The sequence below is a fragment of the Schistocerca americana genome, chromosome 1 (assembly GCF_021461395.2).
Source record: "Schistocerca americana isolate TAMUIC-IGC-003095 chromosome 1, iqSchAmer2.1, whole genome shotgun sequence".
In the NCBI taxonomy this organism is placed as follows: Eukaryota; Metazoa; Arthropoda; class Insecta; order Orthoptera; family Acrididae; genus Schistocerca; species Schistocerca americana.
In genome coordinates this window covers 244,546,577-244,567,219 of record NC_060119.1, presented here as the reverse complement: position 1 = coordinate 244,567,219, position 20,643 = coordinate 244,546,577, and positions in this window count along the sequence as shown.

Sequence of the window (20,643 nt, the reverse complement as noted above, 5' to 3'; positions counted from 1 at the left end):
CCACAGTGTTCTGGGACGCAGATGGTGTTATCCATGTTGATTTCCTTGATCGTGGAACAACAATAAATTCGGAGCGTTACATTACAACGCTGCGAACTCTGAAATGACGGCTAACAAGGGTCTGAAAGGAAAAGAGAAATATTTTCCTGCAGCATGAAAATGCCAAACCACACACTTCAATTGCCACCACAGCAGAATTTCAGAGACTGAATCTCACCACCGTACGGCATCCTCCATACAGTCCAGATTTAGCACCGTCTGACTTCCATCTGTTCCCGATAATGAAAGACGATCTGCGGTGACATCATTATGCTTCTGATGAGGACGTTGAGAGAACTGTGTGGTTGCGGAAACAGACTGTCGACTTCTTCCGTGACGGCTTCAGGAAACTTGTTCATCGTTGGCAGAAAAGTATCCAACTGGCTGGTAATTATGTGGAAACGTGACTATCGATAATTAAAGATCACATTCTAAGGATTATTTATGCTTTTTATTTATTAAAATATTCCCATCCAAACCCAATAACGAAGGTGGAGGCATTGCTTTTCATTCAACCCTCGTAGCCGCGATGGTTTTCAACAGACCCAGGAAGACCAACACATAGCGCGACTTCTATTCTGCAGTGCAACAGCCAGTGAGACACGTAGAGTCGTAATCGAGCAATGAATCAGACCAGTGTTGCCCACACAAGAATATTAATGGACTGTTGCCACGCGTTAAAGATAATCCAGCCTGAGACTGTCAAGGACTTCTAATATTCCTTGCGAGTGCGGCCGCACTTACGTGGGACAATCTACACGGCCTGTTGCCGACCACTGTGTAGTGCATCCTGAAGTACAGGAATTTTGAAAAATCGGCGGTGGCTGACCACGGGTTCTTAAAAAAGTAAAAGATTATGTTCAAACGTGCGAGCATTCTGGCCATGCTTCGAACTGTTCGGACTCAGTGATTAGAATCAATGCAAAATAGGTAATGAGATAAAACTTTAGAGAGACAACAGCTACGCACTTTGCAATGCATGGAAGCATTCGCTTGATAAAGAAAGAGGACAGTGGAACACTTTCCGTAGTTTACCATCTTATACGAGTGATTGCACTTCAAGGAACGATGTATAGACAGCGCAAACATAATCTATGGCCACAGAGGTGACCACCTCAGTACACACCATCTTCGTGATATCATAATGACGTAATCCAGCCATTCATGCGCTGTCATTTGGGTATAAAATGCGAGTCCCTCCAGTTCCCCGAGAGACATAGCCTCTGATGATGGTGTTGAAAATAGTCATCTTAAGGTAGGGATTTAATCTAAATCTGACGCGGCATGTTTACAGAGAACTATTTATCTAAGGACTCCATCGCGGAAGATTTCGTAGCCACACTCGGCTTCTTTGTAAGCAAATCTTGTTTGAGGACACTAAGCAGTTATTTTCAGATAAGTAACCATTCATTTGAAATGATTATCATCTCAACAGTCTGACGAATATTAATCTAAGTCAACACGTTTCGACACGGTCACAAGCTTTGCGGTCATGAAGTTAACAACTGGGGCATGTAGCCAACCGGTCAGATCTTTCAGGGATGTTATCTTCCAATTTTTGGCTCCCTTAGACACAACAGAAATGCATTTCCCTGCTTCAGGTACTCTGCGGGCACTGTCGAATGCATCAGCCCTATGTGGGAGGCCTTTCCTTGTACAGAGACACAACAGGATTAACTAAAGATAAAAGTTACGACATCATCACCGTATCACATCTCTTCTGCAGGAGAATCAAGCTGTTATGACCACCAAAGGTGTGGAAATATTTTTTAACTTTTCCCTGTCGATAGTTGGAGAGTTAAATAATACCTTCATTGGTACAGGCAGGTGTACCGTAGGAACAATGAGGGAGTACACTGCATCAATTATAAAAACACTTCCTAGTGAAAACACACGTGATTGCCATGAAATGGCAGTTATATTTCAGAAGATCGATGGACCGTAAATTAGTTCCGTGTTGATTCACCTAGGCAATTCCTCTGTCAAATTCGCTCAGTTTTCAGATAGATGAAAGTGCACTAAACCTGTTTATAACGAAGGGAGAAAGAGATATTTCATGTAACCCAATATTCTTGTTACCTGTGTTTTCGAAGATTTTTGAGAAGAAAATTTATGAGAGAATTCACGTAATTTTTTGTCAGATTTGCACATTGGCCCAATGAAACATGCGTTGACAGAAATACAGCATATGTGTAATACACTTATCAGATCAAATGATAAGTTGAGGGCAAACTCTTTCGTTTAACGAAAGTATTTGATTCTTTTCGGTCAAGCTTTACTTTTATGTAAGTCGGAGTATGTCTAAATTTGGGGAAAAGTCGGTTCATTTAACATTTACAGAACTGAACACAGAAGGTCATTTAAAGTCAAACATGGAACAGATTTGCATCTGACCGGAGCGCTGCAAAATGTTGCGTGCAATAGGTTTCTGTTCTGGGTCTACTGCTTTTACTGAAGTATTGGCACATAGAATCCGAAATGAAGTACTATTTACGAGAGCAGAATCGTCAACAAGAACTAACACTTCAAACTGCAAGCACATTTATTAAGCATACACGAAAGCACACACAGCCTGCCTTTGCAAAGAGAGCTTCTATTTGTACATACATAGAATGTTCTGGGAAACTACAATATTCCATAAATAACTAAGTCCAGGATTTTCCAGAAATCATAAATATTAACTGATAAATAACTGTTAGAGACAGGAGTCGAACCAATCAACGGAACGTCACCAGCCATCACTACATCGAGACCATACACTCGTTCACCAATGATCGACTACTGACGAAAAATATTTCTATTTGCAGATGATAAAAGTGATACATTTGAATGCAATGTAAATGAATTAGGTACTGAAATAGTGAGTGACTTTAACTCATGGCTTACAGAAAATAGATTGACACTTAGCTACAACAAAATACAGTGCATACCTTTTCTGATACGTAACTCTTACAAAAGACAAATTTTATTTTTCTTTAGTGATAAAATAATCACTACAGTTAAACGTTTTAAACCCTTAGGAAAGAAGATTATACGTTTTTGAAGCTGTCACATTGAGAGGGTTCAACAAATGTTGCTGTCTTTACTATAAGAATAGCTTCTACTATCTCTTGCAATGAAGCGTGAAAGCTTTCTTACTTTGCTTGCTTTCACTCTGTTATCTTGCATAGCACCAAACTTTGAAGAAGTTCAGTACATTTACTAGGAATATTGAGAATGATCCGTGGTGGCTGTTTGCGAATTTCTTGAAGGCCACAGTTCAAGTCTCTTGAAGTTCTAACCCTGTCCTTTTTGCAAACTCTTAGGTACTTTTTTTCTGTTCTTCAATTTGACACCGTATAATTGTGAAGTAAAATATGCAAGGTTAATTGAGCAATGTTGACTGAAAATATCTGAAGCTTATTTGAGATGAAAACACGTTAGGCTACACGATGTGAAATCCACAGTAAGCGATCTATCAAACAATACGACAGCGATAAAAAAAATTTGTTCTCAAAAAATGGACGTATGCTGACTCTGAGACAAAATAACTTTGAGGTAAATGTTGGCCGTGAATGTTGCGAATATTTGTTAGTTTACGAAACAACTGCTGTAACAGAACTATTATCGTAATTACGCAACAAATGATAACTGAATAAAACACTTCTGATTTTATCTGATACCGCAGATCTGTTTGAAATTGCACTGCAGCACTTTCATAAAATATTTCACTCACATTAAACCTCTGACCTTATACTGATATTATTCTAGTAACTACATTCTGACGATCACTGTGCCTCACTCTGAATATGAACTACAATGATAACGAAATTTATGACTTACCTGTGCGCAATGGACCGCTCATCTGCTCTGCAACATTGTTTTTTTTAATAAAATAATGACCTGAATGTCAAAATTAAGTTTCACTCGCCATACTCGCGATGTGCAACGCGCGTGTGGAGTCAAATAAACACGTGAATGCAAATAAAAGATCAGGTACTAAACTCACTGACAAAATAATAACTGAATCGACACCTTAAGCTTAAACCAAGCTTCGTTGAGTCATGACAACACTACAACTTTTCGCAATTCTCACAGAAACTAATTCGCAAATTGTCTCTTTAGCATTTATCACTGCAGTGAAAGACTGAAACATATAACTTCACAACAGAAACCTTACAGAAAATCTAGACCATAAGCACTACTATAACAGTCAGCATAAAAAGTAATTACAAATGTAACAAACCACGTTACCTTTCAATATTACCTTTTCTCATTCATACAATTTATAAGCCTTCTGCTTAATATTTGTCTTCAAACAACATATTACAAAAACTGCTGCAAATAATGCTGCCTCTTCTCCAGGGCAGGCCAGCTTTTGTCCATTTTTAACGACGTACGTTACCGCACAGTTGCTACTATTAGCATCTGACTCCACTCAGACAAGGTAAAGTTAACCTCTCTGACCAACATCTCTGATATGTGAAATACTTCCAACGTGTATGATTGTAAACGAAATGTTAAAGCATTATTACAAGGCTTGAGAACATTTATCAAATTTGTAAATTAATGTATATTTGTCACCCATGACATACTTATAATTATCGCAGTAAATAGGACAGCCACCTTTCAAATAAATTTTATAGTCTTCTTTTAGTTTTTAAATGCTCATATCATCTCTCTGTGAATTATGTAGTGACTCATTTCATGACCGAGTAGAACTGGCTCACATGGCACCATGACACATGATTAAGTAAACAAAAAAAAAAAAAGAATTAAATTGTCAGAGGGCAGGAAATGACAAAGAAACTCTCTAGTTTTACCTGCAGCAAAATCAATAATATGGTTCAATAACGTCACTACAAACCATAAGCACTATGCACCAGAATGCAGTGCAATAAAGTAAAATAAATAAAAATAGGAATGGAGTGAATAGGGCCACAAGAAAGAAACTTCGAAAAATCATGGAAACAGAAAATAATGGTACTGACATCTAAATACTTAGAAACAAGAAGATACTTTATCGAGTTTACTCAAAACAATCAGATTCCTCTCAATAAAAAGACACATTGCAGCACGCATTAAAGGAATAAGGGAGCAGGACAGCTGTACAAATTTTCCGGTATTATAGTAAGAAAACTGTCAACAGTAGATGAATTAACGAATTTGTAAAAGGCTTGTAGCAGATAAATATATTTGATGAAGACATTCAAAGAAAGGAAAAAATCCAGAACGTCGAACATTTACTTCCAACATTTTCATTAAAAGTGAAAAAGCAAGCTGAGAAGAATCTTTATTGAAGAAAAGAGAAAATAATAAAGGAAAAGGGTGGAAAAATGCATTTGGAAAAAAAATGAACATTAAGAAACAGAAGTATTCATGTGTAATGAACTGATGCAGTAATGGCTATGATCAAATAAAGACAAAAATTTAATAAAACCTATACTGCCACGGCATTTGTGAAACGTAAATGAAAATTGTTGGATTACGGCACAGTACAATAAACTCTCCAGTCGGTGATCATTTCCTCTAGATCTTCATGGTGAGTCTGTTGTGCGCACTCCCGTTTTCCAGGATTTGAATAACCGTCAGGCACCCTACCACAAATGGACTGGCTTGGTGAATCACCTGATATTAATCCCACAGAAAAAGGCTGGGACTATTTGTAACAGTGCTTGAAACGAAGCCATCAACATCCCCTCCATTCATTTCCGCATTTATTTCACCTGACAACATTAGAACCTTTAGTAGCTCTCTTACATCTAACCAGAAATCTTTAGTGAGTCACCATTACAATATGCGGAGTGTATGAGCAATACATAATAATAACAATAATAATAATAATTAATATGTGGTCCAGTCACACTAATGTGACCATCAACTGTAATCGACGTTCCACTCAGAGACAGCTGGTGGGAGCACTTTATAATACTTGTGTCCCGTGGTTAAAGTATACCATGCATGGCCAAATTCCGTTACACAAAACCAGCACCATGGCAGCTGTGGCGTATCACTGCCATTGATGACAGAGGTAAACGGTTTTTGCCGAGAAGTGTATGGGCGAGTAAACGTGCAACTGTTGAGCAACTGACCTCCCAAGATAAGCGTCCAAGGAAAAGAAAAGCAACTGAAATCACTCAACAGAGTAAAGTCCACTGGACGTGACGGGATACCAATTCGATTCTACACAGAGTAAGCGAAAGAACTAGCCCCCCTTCTAACAGCTGTGTACCGCAAGTCTCTAGAGGAACGGAAGGTTCCAAATGATTGGAAAAGATCACAGGTAGTCCCAGTCTTCAAGAAGGGTCGTCGAGCAGATGCGCAAATCTATAGACCTATATCTCTGACATCGATCTGTTGTATAATTTTAGAACATGTTTTTTGCTCGCGTATCATGTCATTTCTGGAAACCCAGAATCTACTCTGTAGGAATTAACATGGATTCCGGAAACAGCAATCGTGTGAGACCCAACTCGCTTTATTTGTTCATGAGACCCAGAAAATATTAGATACAGGCTCCCAGGTAGATGCCATTTTCCTTGACTTCACGAAGGCGTTCGATACAGTTCCGCACTGTCGCCTGACAAACAAAAAATGGTTCAAATGGCTCTGAGCACTATGGGACTTAACTTCTGTGGTCATCAGTCCCCTAGAACTTAGAACTACTTAAATCTACCTAACCTAAGGACATCACACACATCCATTCCCGAGGCAGGATTCGAACCTGCGACCGTAGCAGTCCCGCGGTCCTACGGAATATCAGACCAGCTGTGTTCCTGGATTGAAGAGTTTTAGCAAACAGAACACAGCAAGTTGTTCTCAATGGAGAGACGTCTACATACGTTAAAGTAACCTTTGGCGTGTCACAGGGGGGTGTTACGGGACCATTGCTTTTCACAATATATGTAAATGATATAGTAGATAGTGTCGGAAGTTCCATGCTGCTTTTCGCGGATGATGCTGTAGTTTACATAGAAGTTGCAGCATTAGAAAATTGCAGCGAAATGCAGGAAGATCTGCAGCGGATAGGCACTTGGTGCAGGGAGTGGCAACTGACCATTAAGATAGACAAATACAATGTATCGAGAATACATAGAAAGAAGGATCCTTTATTGTATGATTATATGATAGCGGAACAAACACTGGTAGCAGTTACTTCTGTAAAATATCTGGGAGTATGCGTGCGGAACGATTTGAAGTGGAATGATCATATAAAATTAATTGTTGGTGAAACGTCCCCTTTGAACAATTGTACAAGACTGTGCTTAAACTGACACACAATATTTTTAGCGCAACGCAATCTGACTTTCAAAAATCTCTACAAAAGAATGGCCCTGACTAACATTAACCTATACGTTTCACAAATCACTTACCTCACAAAAATCTTGGTTACTCGAACTACTGAAATACAGCGAGCGCCACTACTGCCAGCTAAATAAAAGATTCAAACTACAGAAGGCATTAACTACTGATAGGCATAGTTAGCAAATGAAAGATTTCAATAGAGAACAATGTATTTACCTTAATAGTGTTGAAAAATCATAATATACATAGCAGTTCATGAGATCCAGTCTTACAAATTTCAGAACTCCGCCATTTCCCTCCCCACATCCACCACTGCTGGCGGCTCACCTCCAACTGCGCAACGCTACGCGCTGTTAACATCCAGCTGCCCAACACTACAATGGCAGACAACAATGCAAACTAGCCACAGACTGCACACAGCACAGCCAGTGATTTTCATACAGAGCGTTACGTAACGTTGCCAATAAGAAAACATAAATAGCCTACGTACATTGGTAAGACGGGTGCCAGGTTGAGATTCATTGGGAGAGTCCTTAGAAAATGTTGTCCATCAACAAGGGAGGTGGCTTACAAAACACTCATTCGACCTATACTTGAGTATTGCTCTTCAGTGTGGGATCCGTACCAGGTCGGGTTGACAGAGGAGATAGAGAAGATCCAAAGAAGAGCGACGCGTTTCGTCACAGTGTTATTTGGTAAGCGTGACAGCGTTACGGAGATGTTTAGCAAACTCAAGTGGCAGACCTTGCAAGACAGGCGCTCTGCATCGCGGTGTAGCTTGCTGTCCAGGTTTCGAGAGGGTGCGTTTCTGGATGAGGTATCCAATATATTGCTTTCCCCTACTTATACCTCCCGAGGATATCACGAATGTAAAATAAGAGAGATTCGAGCGCGCACGGAGGCTTTCCGGCAGTCGTTCTTCCCGCGAACCATACGCGACTGGAACAGGAAAGGGAGGTAATGACAGTGGCACGTAAAGTGCCCTCCGCCACACACCGTTGGATGGCTTGCGGAGTATAAATGTAGATGTAGATGTAGAACCAAAGGGCTACCACAGTGTCTTCTCAACGTCCGTTCGGCGAATGTTGCTGCGGGCAGGCCTACGCATGAGGCGCCTGTTTCATGCACATATGCTGACTGCTGTTCATCAAGGACAAAAGCTGGAATTCACAATTCACTCGCCAGTACCGTTACTGGACTTCCACTGAGTGGAGACAGGCGGCCTTTTCGTGTTATACAGACAGCAGTGTTACGTGTTTGGTTCTAAGAGCACCAGGACGATTTAGCCAGACCTTCCGGATTTAAACCCCACCGATAGACCACCTCGATCGGGCTGTTTGCGCCATAGAGCCGGGCGCTGCGGCCGAGCGGTTGTAGGCGCTTCAGTCTGGAACCGCTCGACCGCTACGTTCGCAGGTTCGAATCCTGCCTCGGGCATAAATGTGTATGATGTCCTTAGGTTGGTTAGGTTTAAGTAGTTCTAAGTTCTAGGGGACTGATGACCTCAGGTGTTAAATCCTATAGTGCTCAGAGCCATTTGAACCTCTCCCTCCCTCTCTCTCTCTCTCTCTTTTTGTAAGACTGGATGTCATGAACTGCTATATATATTATGAAATTTGAACACTATTAAGGTAAATACATTGTTTGTTCTCTATCAAAATCTTTCATTTGCTAACTATGCCTATCAGTAGTTAGTGCCTTCAGTAGTTAGAGTCTTTTATTTAGCTGGCAGTTTTGGCGCGGTGCTGTATTGCAGTAGTGCGAGTAACGAAGATTTTTGTGAGGTAAGTGATTCATGAAAGGTATAGGTTATTGTTAGTCAGGGCCATTCTTTTGTAGGGATTATTGAAAGTCAGATTGCATTGCGCTAAAAATATTATGTGTCAGTTTAGTGATGATCAGGATAAGTAAAGAAGGAAATGTCTGAGTACGTTTAGTTTTGCTCAGCTGTTTGAAAATCAAATAACGTAAGGAGTTTACCAGCACAGTAATTCATAATTTTCCTAAGCGGACGTTTCAAGTTATGTAATGATGATAGATGTCTGATACGCAAGGAGAATTGTTTAAGACACTAGTGACTAAGGAACCGACATAGAAAACAGTAATGTATCCCCTAACTAAGCATAAAAAGGGTAGACATGATCAAAGAAGCCAACTTACTTAAGCATTCATGATAAGTTCGAATCGTTTGGAGTTTCCAGTATTTGTGTTGTGTTGAACTACATCGCAGTGGTAAGAATTTAGTAAGACTAAAAAGTGAACTGATTTTTCTTAGTTACTGGGATGCATGTGGGTAAGAGAGGTTTACTCTATTCGATAATACTTCGTTCTTGTCAATTTACGAGGGTGAATCCGAAAGTCTTTGTCCCTGATTTTTTATTCGCCGAAATAGGGCACATACAGATAATTACAAATATGCTTACTATTTTGCTATCTTACACTATTTTTCCACCTATTTCCCACACTCGTTGAGACATTTCTCCCAGCGCAGCGCTAAATTTGAGATGCCACTGTGGTAGAATTCGTCCAGTTGACTGCTGCCTTGGCTTCATCGCCGCACGTGAATCGTTGTCCTGCCAGCAACTGGTGCATCACACCGAAAACATGGAAATAAATAGTCCAAGTTTCGGACAGTGTGACGGAGGGCCCAGACTCTCCCAGTGTCTATTGTTCTGACTGCCACATGTGGCCTCGCATTGTCGTGGAGGATAAACACGTTGTCCACAGCGAGAATCCCCCGGTGCTACTTCCTGATGGCAGCCTGCAGGCGTGACATCGTACAATAATAATTGTCGCCATTGATGGTTGCGCCTACTGGCATGAGTTCCAGCGGGAGCGGCCCACGACGAGCCCAGAAGGCTGATCATGCATCGTCCTAATCTAGCAGTAATATTCTTATTGCCGGTGCTTGGTTACAACTGGATGTCATTAGCATATATACTGTCTGGTGGAAAAAGCCCGGATACCTATTAGTGGACGTTAATATGCGTTGCGTCCACCCCGTGCCCTTATGACGGCCTCAGATCTGCTGTGGACGCTTTCAGTTAGGTGTCTGAAAGTCTTGGTTGAATGGCAGCCCATTCCTCCTCGGAAATCGAAACTGCAGTAGGTAGTGGTGTCGGATGCCGGGGACTGGAACAAAGTCGACAGTCTAACGCATTTTAAAGGTGTTCTATTGGTTTCCGATTGGAACTCGATCTCATGGATATTATTATCCACGAACCATAGCCACGAAAATATTTTTTTAGACAGGTTGTATTGTCAAGCTGATGCAAAAAATCATCACCTCCAACGAGCTGTTCCTCTGCCTTACACAGTGCAAAGTGCTGTAAAATGTGTTCATTTCCTTACCCATTTAGTGTTCTCTTAAGCACAGTAAGGGGACCTCACCCTAATCACCAAAAGCACCCCAATACCGTAACACCACCTCCTCCATACTTCACTGTTAGCATGGCACATGACGGCAGGTAACGTTCTCCAGGCATTTGCCAAACGCAAACCCTTCCATTGGATTTCCGCAGAGCTTGATAGCGTGATTCTTCAAATCACTTGTTTCCAGTTGTGGACTCTCCAGTGATGTTAAGCTACACACGACCTCAAGCGATGCTTAGCACTGACTGCAGTGACATTTGGCATATGAGTAACTGCTCCACTATTGTACCTCATACTTTTTAACTCCCTACGCACAGTCACTGTGCTAAGTGGACTGCTGGTAGTACTTCGGAAGTCACGAGTTATTCCTTCCGCTGAATTCATGCGATTTTTACAACCACTCCGGCAGTGTTGTGCTGTCCCCGTCCATCAGTACATGAGGTGTATCTGGTCTTGGTGTAGCTGTAGCTTTTCCTTCGCGTTTTTATTTCACGATCGCAGCACCAACAGTCGATCTGAGCAGCTTTAGAAGGTCTGAAATGTGCCTGATGGATTTGCTACTCAGGTGAAATCCATTGATAAGTCCACGTTCGAAGTCACTGAGTTCTTTTCGCCGATCAATTCTGAAGTAATTGCTTCTCTACTGACAACACAATAATCCTCCTTTTATAATAGTGGGTCCGCCTCTCGTGACTGAACCGTGAATTTACTGTCAAAACCTTTCCTTAAGAATTTACTTTATTTACTAGTGATTCATCAAGAACATTAACACATTTAATCACACTATGTGAGCGTGGAAGTAGTTGCCAATGGTAACTGAAAAAACAAATTAAATTTTTTTTCAGTAAATGGAAATTTTGTTCCTAAAAGCCTTTTTTTAACAGATTTAAAATTATAATCAGAAAGCACCTTGTAAATATCAAGTTACTATTTATTCAGAGGCAGAAATAACAATTTTTTTTTGATAGTATGAACTTTCGGGCTGAGAACCTCGCCGCTCCCTTTTCACATGGCCGTAGTCACGACCGCTCACAACAACCTCTGAAAGACTACACTGATGCAAATCTTCAACACATCAGATTACTTTAAACTAAAAATTTTAACAACTCACACAAACACATAAACCATGCACCCCGTAAGAAGAATGGAAATAGTACAAAACACTCACGTTAAAAATTATTTGCCACCGAAAAGGCAACTTGTTTTTAAAAGAACTCTTACGGTGGAAGGGTGGCAACTTTATATACTAAAATGTTCATTTAAGTAGAATTCATGAAATGCAGTTTTACATAAAATGTACCAACAGGCTCTATATTACACATATACACTCCTGGAAATTGAAATAAGAACACCGTGAATTCATTGTCCCAGGAAGGGGAAACTTTATTGACACATTCCTGGGGTCAGATACATCACATGATCACACTGACAGAACCACAGGCACATAGACACAGGCAACAGAGCATGCACAATGTCGGCACTAGTACAGTGTATATCCACCTTTCGCAGCAATGCAGACTGCTATTCTCCCATGGAGACGATCGTAGAGATGCTGGATGTAGTCCTGTGGAACGGCTTGCCATGCCATTTCCACCTGGCGCCTCAGTTGGACCAGCGTTCGTGCTGGACGTGCAGACCGCGTGAGACGACGCTTCATCCAGTCCCAACCATGCTCAATGGGGGACAGATCCGGAGATCTTGCTGGCCAGGGTAGTTGACTTACACCTTCTAGAGCACGTTGGGTGGCACGGGATACATGCGGACGTGCATTGTCCTGTTGGAACAGCAAGTTCCCTTGCCGGTCTAGGAATGGTAGAACGATGGGTTCGATGACGGTTTGGATGTACCGTGCACTATTCAGTGTCCCCTCGACGATCACCAGTGGTGTACGGCCAGTGTAGGAGATCGCTCCCCACACCATGATGCCGGGTGTTGGCCCTGTGTGCCTCGGTCGTATGCAGTCCTGATTGTGGCGCTCACCTACACGGCGCCAAACACGCATACGAGCATCATTGGCACCAAGGCAGAAGCGACTCTCATCGCTGAAGACGACACGTCTCCATTCGTCCCTCCATTCACGCCTGTCGCGACACCACTGGAGGCGGGCTGCACGATATTTGGGCGTGAGCGGAAGACGGCCTAACGGTGTGCGGGACCGTAGCCCAGCTTCATGGAGACGGTTGCGAATGGTCCTCGCCGATACCCCAGGAGCAACAGTGTCCCTAATTTGCTGGGAAGTGGCGGTGCGGTCCCATACGGCACTGCGTAGGATCCTACGGTCTTGGCGTGCATCCGTGCGTCGCTGCGGTCCGGTCCCAGGTCGACGGGCACGTGCACCTTCCGCCGACCACTGGCGACAACATCGATGTACTGTGGAGACCTCACGCCCCACGTGTTGAGCAATTCGGCGGTACGTCCACCCGGCCTCCCGCATGCCCACTATACGCCCTCGCTCAAAGTCCGTCAACTGCACATACGGTTCACGTCCACGCTGTCGCGGCATGCTACCAGTGTTAAAGACTGCGATGGAGCTCCGTATGCCACGGCAAACTGGCTGACACTGACGGCGGCGGTGCACAAATGCTGCGCAGCTAGCGCCATTCGACGCCCAACACCGCGGTTCCTGGCGTGTCCGCTGTGCCGTGCGTGTGATCATTGCTTGTACAGCCCTCTCGCAGTGTCCGGAGCAAGTATGGTGGGTCTGACACACCGGTGTCAATGTGTTCTTTTTTCCATTTCCAGGAGTGTACTACCTCGTAAGATGATAGACAAGATAAAAACATATTTCAGGAATTCGGCCTTTACACCTTAAGCGATAAATTCGTTAACACCGAATCCGACAAACATGATAGAGGCGGCTATTAACGTACGCCAGACCGACGGACAGACAGACAGACACTAACTGCCTAACAGATGCGGACGAGAGACAAACGAGCAAGCTGGGGACGAGAGACTGACCAAGAAAACAAGTAGAATTTAACAAGTAACTGAAACAACATATCACGAATCACTTAACTTCTAATAACTGCGACTTCTGGCGAAGACCTGGCGCAGCACCCCCAAAACGCTCTCCCGAACCGTCCGCTGCCAGCCGCTTCAAAGGACGCATGAAGGCGCGCCGATCTCCCGTTTCACGGCGTCGCAGCTCTACCCGGCCAGACCGATGTCGTGGGTTGGCTCCTGTTGCTCTCGTGTCGGCCGCGAAGCCACTACCCCTCGCTATACGCGCGGGCCACTGGACTGACGTGGCGACCTCACATGCTGCGACGCTCAAGAGGGACAAGTTATCTTGTGTCCCAGTGCCCGACCGACCAACCGATCGATTCAACCGCCAATGACCATTGCCTGAACAAACTCGAGCAGACTGGCGGCCTAACACATACTAGCACTCCGGACGACAGAGACACTGACTGCCCCACACTGACCCGGTTGACCAACTGACCAGACTCGCCCCGACTGCCAGACTGAACCACTGCCGAGCTCATAGCGCCCCTTAAATGCACGTGAACAGGCAACTTTTCCCCTTTCTCACCAGAGGGTGAAACGTCCCCTTTGAAAATTTATACAAGACTGTGCTTAAACTGTCACACAATATTTTTAGCGCAACGCAATCTGACTTTCAATAATCCCTACAAAAGAATGGCCCTGACTGACATTAACCTATACCTTTCACAAATCACTTACCTCACAAAAATCTTCGTTACTCGAACTACTGCAATATAGCGAGCGCCACTACTGCCAGCTAAATAAAAGATTCTAACTACTGAGGGCACTAACTACTGATAGGCATAGTTAGCAAATGAAACATTTTGATAGAGAACAAATGATGTATTTACCTTAATAGTCACAATATATATAGCAGTTCATGACAAATTTCAAAACTCCACCATCTCTCTCCACACATCCACCACTGCTGGCGGCTCACCTCCAACTGCGCAACGCTACGCGCTGTTCACATCCAGCTGCCGCTGCCCAACACTACAATGGCAGACAACAATGCAAACTAGACACAGACTGCACACAGCACAGCCAGTGATTTTTATACAGAGGTGGCGTTACCAATAAAAAAACCTAAACAGCCTACTTACAAGGGAGACACCAAAGCTGCGGTTGCCACAGCGGCGCCACCGCCAGAAACGGAGGGCGACTGCGGCGCGCTCTTCAAAACAGCAATTTTTCCACGGCTCAGTGACATCTAGTGGCCAATGCTGCATTACATAGGGCTGTTCGGATACTTTTTATCAGATGGCGAAAGTGGCAGCTATAAGACGGAAGCGTAGGTGAAATATCGTTTATATGCAGCAGGAGAAGCAATGGACCTAGGACTGAAACCCGGGAGAAATCCAGGTGTCTCTACAGGAATTTTTCGCCAAAGGGTGGCTTGAGAAAGATACGGCATACCTGAACAAACTTGTGCGCTCTCTTCGTCGCTGTGTTGAGACTATTTCTAAAGCTAGACTCGGTGTTACACAGAACTAGAATACTGTAGTCTTTTGCCCCTGCTATTCAATCTATACATCAAAGAAGCAGTGACGGAAAACAAGGAAAGTTCAACAGCAGAATTAAAATTGAATTAAAGGATATTAATGGCGTGATTCGCTGATAACACGGCTATCCTCAGTCAAAGTGAGGAAGAATTACAGGATCTGTTGATAGAATGAACAGTCGAATGAGTACAGAACATGGGTTGAGAGTAAATCGAAGAAAGGCGAAAGTAATGAGAAACAGCTACCTAGCCAGCAAAATAACGCATGACGGACAGAGCAAGTAGGACATAAAAAGAGGCCTGGCACTGGTAAAAAGGGCACTTCTGCTCAAGAGAAGTTTGCTGATACCAAACATAGGTCTTAATTTGAGGAATAAATTTCTGAGATCGTGCGTTTCGAGCTCAGCATCTTAGGTAGTATAACTTGGAATTTCGGGAAACCGGAAAAGGAGAGAATAGAATCATTTGAGATGCGTTTCTATAGAAGAATGTTGAAAACGAGGTGGGCTGATAATGTCAGGAATGAGGAGGTTCTCCAGAGTATCGTCGAGGAATGAAAGATACGTAAAAGACTGACAAGGAGAAGGGACAGGGTGGTAGTACATCTGGTAAGAGATCACGGAATATATTCCGTGGAACTAGAGAGAGCTGTAGAGGGAAAAAGCTGTAGTCCATGAAAGAGATTGGAATACATCCACGCAAATAAGTGAGAACTTAGGCTCTGAGATGAAAGGTTTGGTAGGGGAGAGGTGTTTGTCGCGGGAAGGAAAAAAAAAAAAAACCTGCATTCTACCTTAAGGCTCTGAAGACCACGCGATTTCTATCATCCCAGGGGGCATCATGCGGTTGCGGTAAGGAGTGGCATGGGGTCTGCACACTGCTCTTCCGGACGTTCAGCTTCACAGTCCTTGAAGCCGCTACTTCTCAGTTAAGTAGCTCCTGAACCGGCATCGGGTTGAGTGTACCCCGTTACAGTTCCCCCACCAAGGAAAGACGGCAGACAAAACCGGAAACTGAACCGGTAGCCTCTACTGAGAGTGAGACATGCTATCCACTCGGCTACGTAGGCGGACGTGATGTTTCCTGAGAGTCACATCTTTTCTGCTGAATGCTTATGACGCACTAGCTTAGCGCCAGTTGCTTCGCTCGAGAAGGCTGAATGATATGCACAGTTTTTTTTCTTTAATAGAACTTATGTTGTTCACAAATTGCAATACCTTCTAAACATTTCACGATAATTAAGGCCACAGAGGCATGGTCTCTTCCGAATGTACTTCTGACCAAAAAGCGATTCTGGCAGCTGGAGCACAAAGGTTTTGTTACTCATGCCTTTTGAGTTCTTGTGGTGATATTCCATACAAGCTTTTATCCTTTAAAACATATTTCTTCATATCTAACAGAGAAATAAAATACCAATTTCCATATATTTGGCTTTAAATTTTTTAATATAACGAAGAAAAAGTATCTAGGAGGCAGGGGCTCTTAAATGTATACCTTAACAGCTCTGAGCACTTGATCAATAGAGGAGTCGTGTTTCACAGTAGCGAAGATGAACAAGTGGTGATAGCTCCTGAGGTATGCATTTTAGAGCCCGTGTTTTCTGGACATTTAAACCTTAATTTGGTCCATACTACCACGTCTGAAAGTTGCCAGTCCTACAGTCCTAGAGAGAACAGTACCAGTACATGTATTCCACTGTCAGAGGCATGAGTTTGTAACATCGTGACGGGTCGCCCTGTATAGGAGGTCTGTTCAAAAAAATTCCTCAAATTTGTCCACAAAATCTTTCTACGCTTAGCTTTACTTATTGTACGTGGTCTCCTTCGAAATACCCTCCTCGACAATTGATACGCCGCTCCACTTCCGGAAGCAGTCTTGGTACGCCTCTTGCTGGATCGGCAGAAGCGCCGTCTGCGAATTTCCTTTTATTTCGTCTGTCATTGCAAATCTTTGTCCTTTCAACGGCGGTTCCAACTTCGAATATAGAAAAGAGTCTGCATGATCCAGGTTTGGAGGGTATTGGGGGATGAGGCAGCACAGTGATTTCGTTTCTCGTGCAATAGTCAAGCATCAACAGGGATGAGCCATGGGACGAACTTGGCCGCAATACGTACATTCCAATATGGTGTACCAGGATTTCATAACATGATCCAACTGAACTGTTACATTCTTGTGCAATCTCTCGGACAGTCACTCTTCAATTGCCACGCACAATTTCGTTGACGTTACTGACATGTGCAACGTCGGTAGACGTCGAAGGGCGTCCTGAACGAGGGATATCTCTAACTTCCGTCCGACCATTTTTAAAGCGAAATTAGAATTACATATTAATAACTTCAGATCCTGACGGGCATTGATATATATCAACGGGGACAGGTGAAAATGTGTGCCCCAACTGGAACTCGAACCCGGGATCTCCTGCTTACATGGCAGACGCTCTATTCATCTGAGCCACCAAGGGCACAGAGGATACTGCGACTGCAGGGACTATCTCGCGCAAGCCTCCCTCGAGACCCACATTCTCACCTTGTATGTCCACACACTGCATTCGTAGTGTCCCTTCGCAACACACTCATTACTCGTGGAAGACATTCTTACCAAGTCCCGTAAGAGTTCGGGTAAATATGTGAGCATCCGCACAGAAGAAGAAGGTCATGGCCGGTATTGCCAGAAGTATATACGTATATGGTGTCTGTTCTTTCGGACATGTCCGAAATAACAGACACCGCATCCAAATACGTATATTTTTAAAGCGTGTGAACTATTCGTAGCACCGAGTACGGCTTAAGCACTCATCACCGTAGGCTTCCTGCATCATTTGGTGTGTCTCTGTGAAGTGTTCTTGAGTTTGACACAAATTTCAATGCAGACGCGTTTCTTCTCTAATTCTATAATCTCGAAACTCGTAAATTGTGCGACACAATGTTTTTCTCAGTACAGCACTGAACAATAACTAAGTGACAACAACAATAACTAACAGACAAACAGCAATGAAACTTCCGGCAGTTACATATTAAACACAGGCGTGTGCAGGGATGCCAACCGCATTTCGCTCCAACAAACCACTTGCGCGAAATTACGTATGTTCTGCAATTTTTTGAACAGACCTCATATCCATATACAGGGTGTTACAAAAAGGTACGGCCAAACTTTCAGGAAACATTCCTCACACACAAAGAAAGAAAATATGTTATGTGGACATGTGTCCGGAAACGCTTACTTTTCATGTTAGAGCTCATTTTATTACTTCTCTTCAAATCACATTAATCATGGAATGGAAACACACAGCAACAGAACGTATCAGCGTGACTTCAATCCCCTTGTTACAGGAAATGTTCAAAATGTCCTCCGTTAGCGAGGATACATGCATCCACCCTCCGTCGTATGGAATCCCTGATGCGCTGATGCAGCTCTGGAGAATGGCGTATTGTATCACAGCCGTCCACAATACGACCACGAAGAGTCTCTACATTTGGTACCGGGGTTGCGTAGACAAGAGCTTTCAAATGTCCCCATAAATGAAAGTCAAGAGGGTTGAGGTCAGGAGAGCGTGGAGGCCATGGAACTGGTCTGCCTCTACCAATCCACCGGTGACCGAATCTGTTGTTGAGAAGCGTACAAACACTTCGACTGAAAGGTGCAGGAGCTCCATCGTGCATGAACCACATGATAACGTGCTCCATTGAGCGTAGGTGGAAGAACATGGGGCCCAATCAAGACATCACCAACAATGCCTGCCCAAACGTTCACAGAAAATCTGTGTTGATGACGTGACTGCACAATTGCGTGCGGATTCTCCTCAGCCCACACATGTTGATTGTGAAAATTTACAATCTGATCACGTTGGAATGAAGCCTCATCTGTAAAGAGAACATTTGCACTGAAACGAGGATTGACACATTGTTGGATGAACCATTCGCAGCTGTTGATAGTGCCTGCACACGCTGTACATGGTACGGAAACAACTGGTTCTCCCGTAGCACTCTCCATACAGTGACGTGGTCAACGTTACCTTGTACAGCAGCAACTTCTCTGACGCTGACATTAGGGTTATCGTCAACTGCACGAAGAATTGCCTCGTCCATTGCAGGTGTCCTCGTCGTTCTAGGCTGGAATGTTCCGTGCTCACTAAGACGCCGATCAATTGCTTCGGACGTCCTCCTGTCGTGACACCTTCGTTCTGGAAATCTGTCTCGATACAAACGTACCGCGCCACGGCTATTGCCCCGTGCTAATCCATACATCAGATGGGCATCTGCCAACTCCGCATTTGTAAACATTGCACTGACTGCAAAACCACGTTCATGATGAATACTAACCTGTTGATGCTACGTACTGATGTGCTTGACGCTAGTACTGTAGACCAATGAGTCGCATGTCAACACAAGCACCGAAGTCAACATTGCCTTCCTTCAATTGGGCCAACTGGCGGTGAATCGAGGAAGTACAGTACATACTGACGAAACCAAAATGAGCTCTAACATGGAAATTAATCGTTTCCGGACACATGTCCACATAACATATTTTCTTTCTTTGTGTGTGAGGAATGTTTCATGAAAGTTTGGCCGCACCTTTTTGTAACACCCTGTATAACCTCTAGAAATGTGTATCAAGAATTATGAAACACCCTGTATTTATCGATTGTACTAGATTTTATTACGATTTCCTCTTGACAATTTCAGGTCGAGACTATTTCTGCCCTTGCCATGCTTCCGCATTGAACACTGCGGGTAAGTCCCACCGCACACTGGTTGACGCAGCAATGGCAAGGTAGCCGCAGTGGGAGACTGCGGAAGGTGCGTCGGAGGCACTGCCTCCACGGCGACCGCCAGCCCCCGGTCCCCTCACCCCAGTGCCGCCCCCCTGGCGAAGATTTCGCTGCAGCGTGCGGGGGTGGCGGAGGGGGAGCGCCTGACTGGCCTAGGAATGGGCGCGATTTGCGCGCGCAACGTCACGTCCCGGTTTGAAGGGCGACGGCGGCCACCCCGGGCTGCGCGGCAGTGTCTTATAACTTCTCATAGTCACACGTCACAGGCGCGCTAACCGCCCTGACTGACTCCGCCGTGCTCGGAATGCCGGCGCGGATTCTGCGGCCGTCTCTACTGCGACGTCACGGCGAGCTACTCGCCGCCTTCTCCGCCGCAGGTTTTCACCGACTCGTCACGACAACTCGCGGATTGCGGTAGACGGCAATCTTCCGGGAAATGTTCCGTCCTCGGTAAACTCCCTTCTCCCTCCCTTCTCCCTACCCCTTTATTTCTGTCTCTTTCCAACCCGCGCAAGTTAGGACAGTATCATCTCGCTGGGGTTGGAAATCCTGTGGTCGCTTCTCGGTATTAGCGAATTAATTTTGGAGTTTTAAAGTTCCATCTTCTGCAAAACACAATGGAAAGAATGTGAATGCAGCGTACGTAAATAAATCACCACACAATGGATATTAAATACTGAAGTATTACTTTAAA